Raw genomic sequence first — 19,093 nt, 5'->3', positions numbered from 1 at the left:
CGCGCACCCCTTTGTTGTGCTATAGCGGTGTACGCCTCGCGTGATACGCCGCGCCTCGGACGACCGTGTCCACGAGGCGCGTGAGGGTTGGCAAGGCTACGTTGAAACATCGCGTACAGCGTACAAAAGCGCTACGAAGCGCCCAGCAGTGAGACGCACTGCCAAAACAGAATAACGCTTGTATCTTGCAGTTTGTGGAAGCAGCCTAAACTACTTAAGACTTTAAAAGAACACTTGCCATTGTTTTTACATCTTGTGACCTCCTTTTTAATCGTTAGAAGGTCTTGTGATAACTCTGCATAACTAAGTATTTTTATATAAAGCCTACGTATTTTTTATACAAATCTTACGCCTGGTGTCCATTTGTGGTGGGTCATTGTGTTTACTGTATGTGGTCATAAATGCCTAACTAACTAGCGCCCTGAAGATTAGCCTTGTCTGCTCGCGCCACGCAACCTAGAGGGTGAGCAGGGGTTATTCTGAGGAGTAGTTCCCTTGCCCTGACTAGAGGAGAGGGTCCCTGTTTGTCACAAGTGCAAACCTGTGCCAACCAGAGACCCCCAATTCTAACATTGGAGGCAGCGGTAAGGATTTCGATTGTGCATTTATGATTTATGTACAGTAAATTATTGATCATCACATAGTGAGTGCAGACCTATAACGCAGCCACAGATTTATTGAATTTCGTTTTGCTGGAAATCTCCATGTGTTTTGGAAAAGTCATGCCTGTGTCAGTGAGAATGGAAAAGGCAGCATCCAATTCATGTATTGACTGTGATTGGGAGAAACTAGAAAACTACGCCAACAAACAGCTCAGGAGCTTCTGCAAACATTTTAAAATTTCCATGACGGACTCTCCAGAAGGGAGCAGTTCCAAAAGGCGCTGAGGGCCTGGGTCGAGGCAAGGAATGCCCCTGGAAATGAGAGTGAATTTGAGGATGCAGAGCAGCAGCTGGAGGGACAACTGGGTCCAGAAGGGAGGGGTGCAACATCCCCATTGGGTAGCAGTGTTTCTGCTAAATGTATGTCGCCAGAGGAATTGGCAGACAGGAAGGAGACCAGGATACATGAAATGGAGATGGCAAAAATAAATGGGCAACTGGAGCTAGAAGCTAGGAAGTTAGCCCTGGAAGAAAAGAAAATGCAGCTTGCGCATGACTTGAGAATGAGGAAACTTGATTTGGAGCTCGAGGGGCTTGAGGCCATGAGGGTTTCAGCCCAGCAACAAGAAATGTGTGTAGCTCAGAGATTGAGCTTTGCTGAGTTGGAGGTGGAGTCCAGCTCAGATGGTGGCAGCAACATTCAGGTATCTAGTGCTGGGAGAGTAGTACACACACCCAGAGATGTGGCACCTGACTTGGAGGGGGTTAACATACACCAGGAGGTTCACGGTCATGAGATAGCTCCAGTAGTGCGCAGTATCCCTGAAGGGAATAGGGCAACCAGCGTAGGGGTTCATGGTCCTAGTAGTGGGAGGGACACTCTACTGACTCTAGATGAGAGGTACAGGGAGAGGGGATCCCCCAAAGTTGAGGTCCTGGAATGTGAGTATGGAGACTGCGCAGAAGAGTGTGGGTTGTGGGACAGAGACAGTCAGATACTGTCTCGCCAGTCTCAAAAGAGTGATGTGGAGTATGTGTGTGAGGCACTGGATGATGAGGTGAAGGATAGTTTGGTTGACCCTTGTAGGGGGCTGTGTGATCCAATTCTGGGAGAGCATATTTTAAGTCCTTGTTTTCCAGAGCTATGCCAACACCTGTTTGAGAGTGAGTTCTCTGACCCCAGGGAGCTCACATTGGAGGCTGACCCTTTGGTGGATTCCAGAGGGTCTAAAGAAGCATTGGGGAGTGATTCCAACATGGGTGGCTCAGGTAACTTCCAGTCCTGTGTGATGGAACAGGTTCAGTGTAGCCCAGCTAAGTCTCAGTGTAGTGGGAGGGGTGTAGGGGCTCGCGTCCTGTCTCAGAGGAGGAGGAGTGAGTGTGGGTTCTGTCCCAAGGTACCCGAAACCCAGTCTCAGGGCCTGGAAGATTTCTTAAGGGAACATCAGGTCGGGGGCCTAGGCTGTACTTGTAGGCCATTTGAGGAGGATCTCCCTGCATCTAGAGAACGTGGAGACTCTGTAAACAGAGCTCCAGTAGTTCTGGTGTCTGGCAGTGCCACTCCAGTTGGGAGGGTGCAGAAGTCCAGATGGAGGGGTGAGAGGGGGAAAGAGTCCCCAGTGGAAGAACAAGTGGGTCAGAGGCCAGCCAGAAGGGCTGCGTTCCCAGGGAATGACCATGGTGACACCACTTCTGTCCTGGGGGGTCTTCGCGCATTGTCAGGTGGACAGGGGACGGGAGATCTGCACCAGGCAGACTGACACACAACACAGGAGTTATGTGTTACCCTCAGGGGGGCATGCGTGCTCCCAAGGAAGTCCTGGTGTTCCAGGCAAGTGTTCAACTGCAGGGGTGGGTCCCTGAGTTGGGAAGCCAGGTACAGGGATTGCCTGACCTGGAGGGAGGGACATCTGTAATCACTGTCCCTACCAGTCTGTCTTTTTTGGTATACCGCTCCAGTTGGGGTGTACAGCCGTCTGGAAGGGGGTGTAGAGGGAGGGAGTCCTTGCCTCTGACCCTGGTACAGCTTGAGGGTTTAGACCCTAGGTTAGAGGGCCAGGTGCAGGGTGTCCCCCCTGACCTGGTACCCCAGTTGCAGGATAGCACCCCTGAACTGGTGGGCGAATTGTGCAGATCACCTGCCACAGGTGCCCTGACAATTCTGGAAGGGGGTATCGCTCCAAGTGGGAGGGTACAGAGCTCCAAGGAAGAGGACCGGGTGTGGGAGAGCCCACCCCAGTCTTTGGTCCAGCCGCTGGGTACAGGCCTGGGGCTGGTGGGTCAGTGCCAGAATATCATACCTGACCTGACAGGAGGGAGAGTGGACAAAGGGTGCCAAGCACCTGGGACTACTTCCCCGCTCTCTGAGGCCACAGAGGTTTGAGAGTCCTGAGAGGTATGAGGCCTGGGTCTCATCCCTGACTAATGTCAGTGGGCACTATGACTTGCTGTCTGTCTGTTGGGACGCACCTGTGAGCAAGTTGAGGTTAGATGCTGCACAGGTGGTGTCCACAGAGGAAGAGAAGGGTGCCCCATGGATTGGCTTGGTGGACTCTGAGAGTATGGACAGAGGATTTGAGATGGGTTCAGATTGGCGTAGAACTGGAATATGCCCCTGCTGTTGCGGGTCAGGTCCATGTTCTATCGCCCTAAGCAGGGAAACCCATCACGGTAGTGATTGGTCTACCCTGCGTTTTGGCTGGAAAGGGGTTGTGTTGGACTTGGCCCTTTCTGCAGGGTCATTCCTGAACTTTTTGCCTTCCTCCAATATTCTCTCTGAACTGTTTTTGTTGGTTTAATGACTCTGGGCACTTTACCACTGCTAACCAGTGCTAAAGTGAATATGCTCTCCCTACTGTAAAATGTATACATTGTTTGGATTCCATTATTGGCTTATTTGGTTTACTGTCGTACCCCAGTAAAGTGCGCCAGGAGTGCCAGGGCTTGTAAATACCAATGCTGCAAGTGGGCCTGCAGCGCGGGTTACGCCACCCACAGAAGCAGCTTTTTAACATGTGTCTAAGGTCTGCCATTGCAAAACCTGCGTGCAGTCTGGTACTGTCATGCTGGCTGAGCAAGTGCACACGCTTCCCAGCCTCTAAACCTTCCCTTAACTTCATATTAGTCACCCCTATGGTAAGCCCTAGGGCAGGGTGCATTGTAAGCATAAGGTAGTACAAACCCTGATGTGTGGGGCATTTCCTAATAGTGAATTACAGCCATTTTCATTTTTCACTATTGTAATTCTACCTGTTCTCATAGGCCAGAATGGGCTGCTGGAATTATTCCACTTTATAATCCCAGCAGGCTCAGGGAACATGGTAGAAAGTCACGTTTAGTATGCCTGAACTCAGAATAATAAAATACTTCTTTTAGTAAAGTTTATTTTAATATCCTGTGTTTGCAAATGCTACTTTTATAAAGTTAGCATTTGCTTGCCTGACCATTTCAGCCCACCTCTGCCAGGATGTGTATCTGCTGTCTGGTTTGTGTGAGTGACAGGGCTGGGGAATTCCAGGGGACAGTCTGGGCTGCCAGGTGGTGAATGGAGGGATTACCCCCAGGCTAGGTGGGAGGAGTGCCCCTTGACTCTGAATAGGGCTGTGCTCTGCTACCACAATGCTGGCTCCACCTCCTGCGGAGCGTCTGATGTCCCTGCCCTGCACCCTGAAAGAAGAAGGCAGCTTCCTGTAAACAGAGTGCTCCAAAACTGGGTTGAACCAGGCTCAGGCCCCCTGGCCTGCAAAGACAAAAGAAACTGAGTATAAATATAGGAGCCCTGCTCCTAAGAAATTAGATCCTGTTTTACCACAAAGAACCTCTGCCCGACTAGAAGGACCAAGAGAAGCTCAAGGAGGAGAGACTGTCCCTGACCTGAAGGACTGGCCTTTAGTGGTGCCTTGCTGAGAAAGGAGAGGAAAAGACCAGAAAGGACTTTGCTTCATTTGTGCTTGAAATGATCTCCAAGGGCTTGATCTGAGCTAGCCCCCTGACCTGAGCCCCAGGACCAGTGGGCTCATTTTGCCTTCGCTCGTCCTCAACCGTGCCGTGTGCTTCCTTTCCGCCGGAGCTGAGTCCTGTGCCCCTTCGCCCCCTCCTAGGGCCGTGACACCCAGGAGCCTAGCCGCCCTTGCCCGCTGAGAGCCCCGTCTGAACTGGGGTGGCTTGGTGAGCAAAATAACGATGGATTAAACCCAGATCTGTGACTGGGGGTGAATGTTTTGCCATTGTGCAACATTCCGTCCATCATCTTGTGTGTTTTGCTGTTCACCCTATGTGGGAAGGGTATGCCCAGACGTGGGTCCCGTGCTCACTAAGCCACTGGAGTCAAGCTATCCTGGCTGAAGACAGCTGATAGCCAGAAACCGGTCCTAGGATGCTTGATTCCATTCCAGGGAAGACATGGCTTGGTAGTTCAGGCTGGACTGTTCCCATGAGGCACAGGGTCAAGACTGATTTGCATATGGCCATGTCTGAACTGGGGTGGCTTGGTGAGCAAAATAACCATGGATTAAACCCAGATCTGTGACTGGGGGTGAATGTTTTGCCATTGTGCAACATTCCGTCCATCATCTTGTGTGTTTTGATGCAAATTTAGTAGCCAGTTCAAGAGGCTATTTCAATGGAAAATGTGCTCTTTGTAAAAGGCAGGACCCGAGCATGCCATGTTTTATTAATTTATTTAAGGCAATGTGTTCCAAAATGCAATACCGATGTTACAGTATTCGCTACCCATTCTTCGGACGAATGGGCGCGGCTCATTTGCAACACTGTGTAACACTTGGATTTTTCACAACCCCTGTGACAGCTGCACCCCCCACTCTGAAAACTGGGCATGTACCACTGCAGATGCAGTGCAGCCCTAGCAGCAAGAGCAAATTAGGTTTCCACAGTTAACATGCAACGATACAGAAGCAGCAAGAGGTAATTAGAGATTCGTAATCTGGAAATAAGGATACACGATCTGGAAAGGAGTTTGTTCTCAAAATAGAACTTGAAATGGTCAGTGTTGAGAATCCCTTCAGGCCCATCTATTTGTTTATTATTTCCATTATTATAAAAAAATCATAATAATTTGTCTAACAAGCTCATTATTGTGAACCCTATTAAAAAAACAAGCATTTGCAATGCATTTGGTCTCGCCTTTGGGACCTTATAAGTATTTGGCCATGCAGCATATTATCGCATATTATTGCAACGTACTTTAATTACAGAAATTTCTCTTTATGACACCTTTCTCTGGGAATCGCCCGTCCTTTCACTTCTGTTATTAGATTAAAGATGCTTTCACCATACAGTCAGCAATATGCTTGTCTATAAAGCCATGTGTGCAAAGAGAATATAGGAGACTATGTCCTATAAGGGCTTAGAGTTGGCATAATCAATGTGGACGACCCTGACACAAAAACATTAATTCACTTGCTAGCTGCAATCTAATGCTATGCTTCTGTATCTATGATAAGGACAGTCCGAGCAAGCAGACAACACGGCCAGTTGAGAGTGGATGTGGTGTAAGAGGAGAGCTGTCTGATTGGACCTGGGGACTATGTCCGAGCCTCGTGTGAGCTCAGCATGCTGTGATTCTGGGCAAATTTCTTAAGCTCCTGTACCTATCAAAAACGAGTGTGTCCTTGTGTAATGTAACTGGTGCACATGCAAAGTGCTCTACTTCTTTCAGCTCGAGTTTGGGCTATATTGCAAAAAAAGTATTTGGTGTGAGCAGCAGTGCCAATTGACAGGTGGTGCCAGCATGTACAGACTTGTTTTCATGCATGCCACCCGAAAATGATGGTGCCCAGCTGAGGGCAAAGAAGGGTGCACAAGAGAGAGAACTCTTTCAGGGGCATTTTAGAGCAGGTTGTGCTCCTACTGCTACCCAGGCTATTCACTCTGTACTTTTGCGTAGGGCTGTACTCACTGAGTTCTTTTTACACTCCCTTGAGTAAAGCCTCGCTCACTGCCCTGGTCATGGACCCGATACACATATACAACTGTGCGGCACACTGTGATGAATAACATGCCTCTATGCCACCAGAAGCTGATGCCAGCAAACAGCACATGCTCAAGAGAAAATGCCGGGGTTGTGGAGGGTAACAAGCCAAGCTAAAAGACCTTACACCCACTTCAGTGGGTACGGCAACAAGGTATGTGTTGCTACGCAGTCACATGGTAACATGACATGACTACTAAGCCTATGTGTATGTATGGGGTGGGTTAGGGAGGGCTAACAGGTAGAAAAATTGCAATACATGGAGAGTTCACGCATAAACAAATTGAGCACGGAAGGGACGAGGCCACGAACGCATAAGGCTTCCCGTCACGAACAGTTGAATTATGGGAAGAATTTAAACCGGAATCTACATTAAATGTCAGCTGGTAACTTATTTAAAACAAGGAGTTCTTCATTGAATTTTCTCCTAACTGCACCAACTTGTGTACACAGGTTGCTGCAAGTTAGGTTACACTCCTCGCCGTTGCCATTGTTTCTCCTTCGTGCGAGAGGGTGCAGGGGGAGGGATGAGGGGGGTAGTTTGATGCAATATGTTCTCCCCCAGTTAGGACACCTCAGTAAAGACGAGACCACACAATCAAACTTAGCTCCCCTACATCAACCAAATGTCAGAGGTTTGTAAAGTCTGCAGGGCAGCAGTGTTATTACAACCCCAGCAAAAGAGATGTATCTCGGGGAGCGCAGCACTGAAAGCAGAGGCGAGGAAGATCAGTTTCCAGTACATCATTAAAGTGTGAAACGCCCCCAGGGAAGCTGCGCGCACATGCTTTAGCCCGTCAGTAAATTCACAATGGCATTTTAAGATGTTTACAGTTAACATCACGTTGGCTTTTAAAAAGTAAAAAAGGAAGCAGGAATGGAAACATGCACAGACGAGCGGCGGCGTAAACTAACAAAACATGCATCCCCCGCCGGGGCTCCTATGGGGTCTGCAGCAACTCTCAGTTGGCTAAAGGCTGGCTGACCCTGCACGTTCTTGTTTGTCTGTGCTCCGTGCACCCATCAGCTGTCAAGTACAGGAAGTGATGCTCTGCTAAATGACGGCGGCGAGTTGTCGCTGTTGCACATGTGTTATGGACAGGTCAGGCAAAATACAGTGTGAATTCACCCAGCCAATCCTATGACAAAACAAGCATTTGCAAATGCAATAGGACTCGTATTTATACGAGACCTATTTCATTTTTAACGGAAGTGGGGATGTCGACGAAGGCACGCACAGGAGAGGAGGTTAGGGTTGGTGGTGGGACGAGAAGTCACAGACTGCGGGAGGGAACGGGGGGGAGGCAAGGGAACACATTTGTTTTTAAAGTAATGGGGCTGATAGCCAAGAAGGATAAAAATGATTACATGGCCGTCAGGAGGCGGGACTATCAAGCTGAAAACCAATTACAATACAGTATTTAGAATTTAAGCCAATGAAAAAACTGGCCAGAAAGTGGGCGGAGCGTCCCCGCTATACCGTATACTGCATGCTTTGCAAAGCGAACAGCGCATGCAGGTTGCAACGCTAGGCGAGACCTAATAAAGCCATTCAATGCCATCGTGAATTCCTTGAACACACATCCTGTGAAGGCCGCCTTCAATCGATTCTTTAATACTAAAGCCACACAATGTATGCATAAGATGCTCAGTTTATGTAGGTGTGCCTGACAAGATGCTGTCCTGCTCGAGTCTTCAAACCAGTTGACCTAGAAACCAAGACAGCAAATCACGATTGTCTAAGTCACGTCCAGGTAAGTCAGAAGTTGGAGCGGGCCTGCGTCATCAGACCTGTCGAGGGACCTGTTCCGGGCTTCAAAATGTCTTGCAAAGAGAAAAAAACGCACACCCAGCTTCAGCTGCCATCTAATCTTATAAACAGGACAGCTGTGCTTGATAAAATCGATAAACAAATGGTGAAGCATGAGCACAGGCTCTCAACATGCAAGGGCCTGTAGAATAATGACTCCCCTGCGCCCCCCACGCTTCTGAAGGTCTTAGTTACATGATATACACACATATTACAGTCCCAGCCTACTTTTCCTAAAAACTGGTGCTATGCTGTTTTTCATGATCTATTTTGGGATGGGGTCGAGCGATGGTCCGTTTTCAAGTTCTTTTTGCCCGATCTGCTTTCCTCCTGATTCCTGGAGGGGTCTGTAAACACAATGGATAAGGATGACATCCCTCTCCTACCCCTCTAGACATGTGCACGGGTGGGGCAAAAGAATAATTTGTAAATGTCCGTGTGCGTCATGTGGAAAGTGTGCCACACATCAAGGAGCCATGTCAGAAACAATATGCAGTCATGCAAACACTGATTTGTGCACCACTACTATATTCCCCTTTTTTTATGCATGCATTTCTTTTTGCATACACGTGGGGCACGACACCCATGCAATCCATTCCAGGACCCAACCCCCATTGTACGGTACGACCTTACGGTAAATTTTGAGGGCATAAAACCATGCTGCCTTTTCCTCACAAGCATAGGGTATTTAGAAACATAAACCGATCTCTCCATATCTAACTGGCATTCGCCTTTCCCTAATGTGACACTATGGAACCCCAATAGCTGATTTCTGCACCGTCGTTTGCACAGCTGTCGAAGTATTTCTGTCATTGTTATACCTAATCATTACGTTGTGCACACACCTGTGTTTGTGATAAGTGCAGGTGCGAATATTACATTTTCAGCAGCTGTTGCACATTCAATTAAGTTGTGTCGAACTCGGAATCTGATAAAATATTATTTTGACATATTCTCCTCTACATCAATACATCAGGCTGGGGTTTGTTTTAGTGCTATGCAACTGGCCTGCCTGTGTTCTGGGATGTGAGTTTTTGAAAATCTAAAGATCTGCTATGAAGACATTTCGAGCTAAATCGAGTTACTTGCATTTTGAAACAGTTTGACGCTGAATGTGCCTTTCTATTAATTTTTTTGTTACTTTGTAAAAATTTCCCTTATATTTTCCTACTGGGCATACTTTACTTAATGTTCAAAACCCAGTGCCGCAACTGCAACTAGCAAAACGCCTTTTCACAGATGGCTGAATGGAATTTCAACCAGTGAAATGAAAACAAAATATGTGAACTTATCTGGTGAGACATGGAATGTGTGTTGTGCTAGTAAACATGGCGGTGCACCACAAAGCACATTCCCCAAGCGCACATTCTCAAATAAAGATAAACAATAAACGTCGAGTGCAGACTGCCTGGTTGAGAAAGGCTTGATGCCTGCTTGTTTGTTTGCCCGAGGCTGAAACTCCCCAGCATCCTACACTTCTTAAGAACATGTAGGACGGATGGATTATTGGCTGGGTCAGTAGCGAAGCAAGGATGCTACAGGTCCTGGTGGAAGCCAGGACACAAGCCACTTTGTTTGCTGCTGGGGTAGTAAAATACAGCATTGATCAGGGATCAAGGGGCCCCTCAAGACTATGGGCCCCTGTTGCACGAATAATAGCTACACCCTTGCGCGTGTTGTATCACAGCGAAGCATTTGGGCACCATCTGTGACATTAACTGCCACTTATTTTGTCTTTACAGGATGTATCAATCCGGCACAGAGGATGTTTGCAAGCCCTTAATTTGAGGTGGTGGCTGCACGTGCCCAAAGGCCTGCTGGGAGCAAACTTATATTTTGAACATTTGCAAGAGGAGGGTGGCAGTGCCAAAAAAGGTTCTGCGTAGTGGGCATCAGGAGGGAGCATGCTGCATCCCATGAGAGCAGCGCCTGCTTCACCAATGTGTCTGCTTCCCCCCAGCTGTCAGTCCCAGACAGCGTCCACTATGAGAATGCTTACTGACTTTACAAGGGAAGCCAGGAGTCTACTGAATTAATCCTACAGCACTGATACATTTCCTTCCGATTTCAATGGTAATGTAAACCCTCCTTGCAACCCCCCCCCGTTTTCTTGCAATTCATACGTAATATGTTGACACTGTGAATCGCAAAGACATTTGCATCTTGCAGAGCCACTAAACTACATAGCAGTTTTGCACCGCAGAAGTTTTGCAAGGATCATAAGCATTTAATGCAACCAAACATTATTTGTACTTTTGACACTCATGCAATATGGCGGCGTGCTTGGCATGTGAACAATGCTGCTTTCTAAGACTATCCAGTAAACACGATAGATGGCGAAATATTTTAAAAAGTACCTTTGCCATCTCTGGATATGAAAATAAAGATACAGATACATTCATAAAAATCTCAAATATGAATGAGATATCAAAATTAATGTGACATACCTGCTGCATCATACCATTATAATTACTCAATGAGGAGATAATGCAATGTCCCTCATAACACACTATTCTAATAAGAAGGAATACCATCTACACCTCTGCGTAATTACCTCCACTAATTAATAAAACTAGCTGTGCTGTCACATGGTTGAACTGTAACACTTGTGGATAATAAGGATAACAAATTCAGTCAGGAAGTCTCAGTGGGTTAAATACTCGCCGCTGGGAAAGCTAGTGATCTGCAGGTCATGCGTTCAAACTTTAGCTAGGTCGACTCAGCCTTCCAGCCTGCTAAGGTCAGTAAAGTGAGTACGATTTAATTGAGTAACAGTCCCACCTGTTATTTACAACACAGTCCCCCAGATGGATCAAGCATCCATTTTGCGATTCCTTATTAGTGAAAAATAAGGATTCGCTAATAAGGAATAGCAAAATGCCATGCATGAAGAACTCTCTTAAAAAATAGCGATTTCTTAAAATTCCTTAATTGCGATTCGCAAATTGCGAGTCGCAATTAAGGAATACCTCCCCATTCATTCCTATGGGCCTTGAGGCCTATAGGAATCTCAATTTGCGATTCTCAATTAAAGAATCGCAAATTGAGATTGCAATTTCAAGGGTGCTAGGGTGTCAAAAGGAAACCCTGTTGCACCCCTGAAATCTGCAGATGGGTACATCTTGCACACACACATGCCCTTAGGGCATGTCTGTGTGTAAAATGGAACTATGAAAAATGCACTTTAGTGCATTTTTCAAAGTGTTTGCAAATTACCATGAAGTTCAACTTCATGGTAATTTGCGCCCCCTATTAGCGAAATCGCTATTCTTTTAACTTTAATGCATTGCATTTAAGGAATCTCAAGATTCCTTTAATGCAATAGCAATTTAAGTAATCGCAGTTTTGCGATTTCTTAAATTGCGAATTTTGCATTTGAGATGATTCATCCCAAATTCAAAAATACCGGTCGCAAAGGGGCAGATTCTGAGAATCTGCCCCTTTGCGAGCGAATTTGAGCTTGATGCATCTGGGCCTTAGAAACGAAGTATGAAGCGCTATATAAAGTTATTTGTAATATTACCCAGAATATGGTTCTCACTTTCGTTTTGAAATGTAATTGTCAATCAATCTGCAACCCGTATCAGGCACATTTCTTTGTCATGTCAAGACATATAGGGGCATATTTACAACGAAATGTCGGAGCACTGGGCTCTGTCAAATTTGACAGTGCTGCGCTCCTACATTTCCAAAACAAAGGGATGCACCATTTTTACAATACAGCACACCCCTGTGTTTACCCTAGCGCTGGTGCTAAAATTAGCTGCCCAGGGTCAACGCAGGCACCGTTGCACCATAGTGGAAGGGTGCCTGCGTTGCAGGGAATTATTGTTTATGTGCAGGAAGGTACACCTTTATGTGCAGGAAGGTACACCTTCCTGCACATCAACAATCATTAATGGCGTTTTGCTCATTCTATGTGTGCTGAATGGTAAAAGCAAAAACGAGGAGAAATAAAAGTTTTTCTCCTAATTGCGCCATTCTAAGCACCGCTCTTGAATAGCGTTAGTTTTGGGCATTGCCTCAGATTTATACATGCTTGTAAATCTGGGGCAGTGTCAAAAAACAATGGGTGTTGCGGTGGAACACCCACAGCAACACCCATTGCACACCCCTTTCACGCACAGTGATGCATGTAAAAGGGCTGTACTTACAAGGCAAAGCTAAGCCACAAAAATTGGCTTAACGCTGCTTCGTAAATATAGAGAAGGACATATCGCCAACAGAACGTCACAAAAATACTATGTTCTGGTGGCACTATCCCCTTGTAAATATACCCCATAGTTTACAGGAAGCAAATTAAGGGATATGGCATGCTCCTGCTTCATAAATAGTAGTCATTTTACATTTGAAATAACCTGTATTGCAAAAAAAAAAGGCAAACTTATGTTGCACTATTGCTGCTTCATCCATAATAAGGAGTAGCACAAAACCATTTTGCTCTAACCTAAGATCATTTTTCACATTTGAAAAGTTGAGTAATAAGCATTTGAGCAGTTTTTCCCGTTGTGTAAATTCGACAAAAGCATGTGAAATTAGCTTGCTCTAGGTTTGCCCTTGTGCAGATCTACAGCCTGCCTGGTGCAACACCCACCTGCTTTATTCCGAAATGTCCTGCAAAGTTTGTTGTGTTTGTGAGCTATAGAATACTGGAAGAAAATTCAGGTTAATATTCAACACGATATACTTAATCTGGGTGAAAATGAGGCAGCAGCTCTCAATAAAGTTAGAGTCATATGACAAAGGCGTGCCACTGCTAAGGGCTCTCGGTGTGTATCAGTCGCTGGAGAGGTGTGGCATCTGAGGGCTCGAAACGGGTCGGTTTTAGTCAGAGAGGAAAACAACCTTCAACGGCTTTGCGGCCAGAGTTATAATGTTCATCTTCGAAAAGCGAAGGAGGGTCCCAGCGCCCCGTCCCCAGCACAGACAAGTTCTGCCCTCTACCATAACTTTCATGAAATTAGGGCTAAAGCTCTCAACTTTACTTTTAAAAACACACAATAGGATCTTCTGACATTGACCTGCTGACTGGAGAAACTCTTTGAACGGAAATAGTAGGAACTCACTTTTTTGTTTGTTACTGAAAACAGTAGTATCGTGGTATTTACAGCTCCTAGAAGGGCCGACGCGTGGTATGACGCGCTACAGAAAACGCATGGTTATTTATTATTCGTATTATCATGAAGTTCGGACGCTCCATGTAAATTATCTAAGAACTACGAACCCCTCACTTTAGAGCTGAGGGGCAAACCAGCAGAGGAGCCCGACTTCGACGACAGCGGTCACTCTCACTAATCACAGAAAATGCTCTTAACAATACAGGGAAGGACATATACCACAAATAAGAAAAGTCGCGCCGTAGTAGAAAAGAGGAGCCCGAAGTTTTTCTGGTATTGCTCAAAGTTTCCAGGTAGTCTGCAGAGCCCCCGGGGAGGGCGGAGGTGGTCTGCCTCTCGCCTGCAGACGAAGGAGAAGCGTCTTACCTGATGCTGCAGCCCGGGAAGCGGGCTCTGGCGCTCGAGCGATGCTGCGGCAGCCTTGGAGGAGGATGCACTGAGCGCGACCATGAACTGCAGGGAAGACCAGGGAAGCAAGAGTGCGCGCGCCCGGAGACACTGCGTGCGCACGCGGACGCCGAGGCTGGGCCTGATTGATACTGGAGAGAAAGGAAACGGTACACACTGCGTGCTGGGCGCGCGCCTCCCACACCTGCGCGTAGAGGAGCGCGCGCTACCCCTCCAGCCTCCTCCTCCCCTCAGAAGGGGCCCAATAAAGGTGGCTTGCTGGTCCAGGCTCAGCTCTCCTTTACAATGAATGCAGTGGACAAGACGAATGGGTTGTGTGCTCAAAGGAAGCATACATGTAAACAACTGTAAGCAGAAAAGATGGACATGTCGCAAAATTTATTTTGCTCACTGACTTGCATTAAAAGAGGGGGGAGTAATTTTAGGCGGGAGAAATGCACAATAAAACCATTATTTTGTTTAATTAAATCGGGAGCCTACCGCCTGAATCGGGTGTGTTGTGGTCTAGCTTTTATTTGCCACGGTGCCTGCACTTCTCATCATTCTATTTTTTACGTTCATCTTGTTTTCTTGTACTTCAGAGGATGAAGAATGTTATTCTTGCTAGGCATGACATCGTCAATATTCAAAACAATCTTCTCTAGACAATTGGTACGGGGTAACCAGAATATTTTACAGACCCCTCCAGTCAAGATTACCACCATCATTTTAGCAGTTATAGCCTCTCGTATCACTGAGGCACTCTGAGCTTTGATGGAACTACTCCCACAGGAAACGACCAACTGTAGATCGAATGCTGTATCCGTCCTCTAAAATGGCCACGGTAGTCCAATTTAAATATTTCTAATCTCAGGCATTTACACTGGCAGTGAGGCATGTTTTCAACCCTGGATCCCAGGCACCAGGAAACCATCAGGATAGTGCAAGGTGGTTTTGATCCACTACTGCGCCTCTTTTGATCTTAGTGAGCCCGCTGGAACGTTTTGTTACAGAGGTTTGTATAGCGCTGGCCATTAGTATGACCTTAAAGCACTTTCTGGTCTTGAGGATTAAGTCACAGAAGTGAGTCTGATGTCTGGCTCTTTATGTTGGATAATTAGAGTTGTGTAGTTAATATGTTATTTTTGTGTACATGTTTGGTTGGTTGTGTGTTATAGTAGTTAGTGGATTGGGTGTGTAGTCTATAGTCATTGACAGACCATGCACATGCCATTTGGGAGGACTGACGTGAATTATTTGACTTGAAGTAAGTGGTATTGGAGAGCGTGGTGCCTTGGTAAGATTCTTTTTTTATCCCTTTAAACCAGAGGATCTGTGCCTTGTTGGAGGGGTGTTGCTGAATTATGTGTTGTCTTAGAGTGGTATTTTGTTTTATCAAGTGTGAAGTGCCTTCGTGAGTTCAGTGAGGTTTAACCTATGGTCTCTCTGTGTCTGCATTGCATGTGTGTGTGTGACTACGTTCCGTTGAAGGTTGTGATTTTTAGGTCTACCTGTAGACGCCACAGGTTCTATGGATGACCTACTGCCAAGTACAATAAAGAAGGACAGACAGAGGGATCTGGATAAACCCCCTTCAATTATTGTCTTTCTGGTTTTCATGGTTTCCTATTGCTTTGATGGGCTGCCCATTGAGGCCGTAGTTTTATAAAGAACAAAGGTCCTTAGCTTTTGAATATATTTGTGGATAGCAAACACAGACTTAAATAAGATCTATGGCTCTTTTTCTCCAATGTCCAGCCGGACAAGGTAATATTTATTTTCAAAATTTTTGACAAGGATTCATGAATACGTGAGACACGAAACAATTTATGAACTGGGTACAAGCCTGTACCAAGTAGAGGGGAAAGAAAACAATACAGGAAAGAAATTAACAGGCAAACAGAGTGGAGCAGAAGGTGGCTTACAATACAATACAATCTTGCGTAAGCTCAAACCAACAGTTACTGCAACACATTTTATACAGTTGAAAAATGCAGTACTGTTAAGAAAGTCGACGTGACGTTTCGATCCCTAGCTCCAATTATTAACTGGGATCATCTTCAGGACTAGTTATTGTGCTATTGCCTGAGTGATTTAAAGCGCCTAGTTCCACCGCAGTGGAGGAACGAGGCGTCTGGGTGTAATGCCTCACAATAGATGTAGCCGGCTTAACAGTAGTTTAGAAAACCTAAAGAGGCATTCGAGATAATGCAGGCAGCGTGGAGGCACATCCAGAAGGAGTTCCTCGTGATAAAAACGGCCTTAGCGCGGGTTGGGGGGGCCCAGGGCGGCTTCTTAGCCGAGGTGCAATTGCAATGGAGCGGCAGCGGAATTAAGGCTGTCCTGTTCCGTGAGGATCTTGATAAGATCTGGGGTCGGGCTTGTGCAGTCCCTTCCTGGGTAGCGTGATAGCCGTGTCACTTTGTGGATGGTTACCTTGTCCCATTTGTGTTTGCATTAGGTTTTGAAGATGGGGAATCAAGTAGCCCTATTGTTAGACTACAGCAAGAGTGGGCTCTTCGATGTATTTACTTTGTTGAACAAAGAACATTTTAATTACTGGGTTATGGCTTTGTTCATTCTGTTTGGATTCCTAAGCCTGTTATAAAAATATAGTCTTATTAACTAATCGCTCCACATGTTTATTTGTGTTACTTTGCTTGCATGATACCATTATGTTCGAGTTGCAGTTTTTTTGTTCATGCAATATATGTTCTTAAAGCTACAGAGAAAATAGCACTCAGTATAAAGAAAAATAGTATGCAATATATTACTGTGCATGTTTTTTATGATCAGCACTAACTATGCAATTGCCTTCGTAGCTTCTACTTTATAGTCAACCCAAAGTCCACCTGCATCCAGGTTAAAGTATTCTTGCAATCAGTACATAATTGTCATCAAACACCCAAAGTCTCTTCACAGCTATCCTGGGCTGCTCCTATACCTGCATTGCAAATCCTCAGGTCGTTTCGAAAACCAAATATCGTGTTTACCTAGATCAAGATGCTGAGGCTCGTGGAATTACGCCATATTACCAGAAGCCTCTAGGAGTCTGCTTTTATGGCTCTCAGACTATGCGGTGTTGAGGCAATGACCCAGATACCAATTCACCAATACCCTGTACTGTGGGATTGGCAGACCAGGAAATGGCTTCACTGGATGATGGCTGTACATCTCTGAGACAAATACTAATGATGAATTTGCAGCACTGTTACTCACTTGGGGGCAGGGAGCCTATGCGTTAAGATAGACTGTGAGTTTGTTTTTTAATACTTGGTCCTAATGATTTTGCAAGGACTTATCACGAGTAGTGAAACATGTCGGCTTTCATATAAAATAGTGCAATTCCACCAAAGAAAAATGGAGAAAGGGTATGAGAGAAAGACTGAAGTAAATGCTGGAGCCCGTAGTGGTGCAGCTAATCTATCCAGAGTGTTGTCAGGTGATGCGGGAGAATGTTGTTACTGTGTATCCTCAGTGTCAGGTGTGCTGGATGATCCACAGAGGGTGACACATGCACAGGTGATGTTGATAGTAAATGTAGTCTGCTTAACGTTAATTGTAATGCACATAAACAAAAGTATGTAGAAATGTGAAAAGAGTGAAGGATCTGAGGAAAGACTGAATTGTTTTATTAAATACTTTCACCCAATAATCCAGTTTACTGGCTAGTGAGGGAACTCAGAATGCACCAGGAATCCCACTCTGGGACCGTGAAGCACCAGTTGTAACCAACAAGGGAAGCAGTGGCTCATTGAGAAGCACATTTTGCATGAGGTGGCAGCATCACAGAAGGTAAACGGGAACCAGGGGGAAGAGACAAAAAAACACAAAGTGGAGAGACACCAACAGTAAACGAGAACTATCAGCAGCGGGAAACATACAACCATCGAAAGTTGGGCAGCATTCTGTCTCTTCCTGCTGCTTCTACTTAATCTACCCTGGAAGTGCCAACATGATGTCTGGTAGTCTGTTTTTTTACCCAACTGCTGAGAACCCTTTTAGTCTGTGCATAGAATGCTTATCAAACCACTGCAGCCTAAGACGTGTTATTACTATGTTAAAACCGACTTATCTCTTTTCCCTTGTCCTTCTGATCCTTATCAGGGTTCTGAGCCCCACCCTCCAGACCACTAGGGTCTGAGTGTTTGGCAGAACCACTACCAACCTCAGTGTATCCTCATAATGAATACAAAATCCGACTCTTATCCTAATGAACCCGACCTCCTAGACGCCTATTGATTTTTCTAAAACCTTCTTCACTCCTTTTCAATGTGGAAGGCTAGTGCATAAACAACAGTCACGCCTGGTAATACAACATTCATAAAATACATTCATAAGCCCAGCCTGCCTCTCCATGATAGCTTCAAAACTCCCGGATGCCAAAAACACTTTAGATGCTATAGCCCCCCCTTGCCAAATGTGTCCCAAAAACAGAAAGCTCTACTTCTGATTCAGTCATCAAGCACCTAAACCATCTCAGTGGGAGACGAAAAAGGATTAAAGGGCATGTTGAATTAAATCAACAGCTGGAAAGCAGAAGGCGTGTCTGAAAACAGCAGCCTGTGCTTGATAACATCTGAGGCATTTAGCAACACAAAACTTGGCACTCGCAGAAAAGCTTGGTTATAAAACAGCAAACGACGGTCACTTTGTATCTTTGAACATTTTAAAAAGAACCCTTGCACAGTGAAAGATCTATTATGAACTGCTAAAATGTAAACATTATAGACTATCCTGAAGAAAATTAAGCATAAAAGCATAGTCAACTTAGCAGAAAACCGCTTCAACGAAAGGGCTTTATTGTGAGGCTATTATAACACCCAAGAGTGGGGAATACATCAAGCTAAGAGGAACCTTCAGAAACATTGAAGGCAAAGCTCGCCTCAACAGTAACTGTCCACCAACTAGCTCTCCCTTGACCAATATATGATCAGCTGAAATGTCAGATCTATATGTACTGACTGCCCGATAAGCTTTACTTTCAGAGAGAAGAAAAATATAGAAATTCACTATCAAACAAGCAGAAACAGGATTAATATGGTTTCTTACACAGAAGACATTCCAGAAGGAACAAACATAATAGTAATTAGCAGAAGTCCTCCAGACCATTAACTGAAGATGACCCTCGAGTCCCACTGGAACGAGAAGTAGGTTAGAGAAGGAAGGTGGTAACCTGGAAAAATTA

At 45.6% G+C, this 19,093-nt stretch overlaps 1 protein-coding gene across 2 annotated transcripts in view; it reads right to left on the bottom strand.

Moving 5' to 3' along the window:
* The window catches only part of FHL1 (four and a half LIM domains 1), a 240,789-nt gene extending 226,579 nt beyond the window's left edge, over positions 1-14,210 (bottom strand). Inside the window, exon 1 of one of the 2 annotated variants that reach the window (XM_078688583.1) lies at positions 13,885-14,210. The gene's annotated coding sequence lies outside the window, so the exon portion shown is untranslated. The remainder of the gene's footprint in view (positions 1-13,884) is intronic. The other variant, XM_078688584.1, reaches the window with a different exon arrangement.
* Positions 14,211-19,093: the final 4,883 nt, after the last annotated feature.

This window comes from Lissotriton helveticus, chromosome 4_1, assembly GCF_964261635.1.
Source record: "Lissotriton helveticus chromosome 4_1, aLisHel1.1, whole genome shotgun sequence".
Classification (NCBI taxonomy): domain Eukaryota; kingdom Metazoa; phylum Chordata; class Amphibia; order Caudata; family Salamandridae; genus Lissotriton; species Lissotriton helveticus.
Note: the sequence above shows the minus strand (reverse complement) of the source record. Positions and strands in the feature narration are given on the sequence as shown.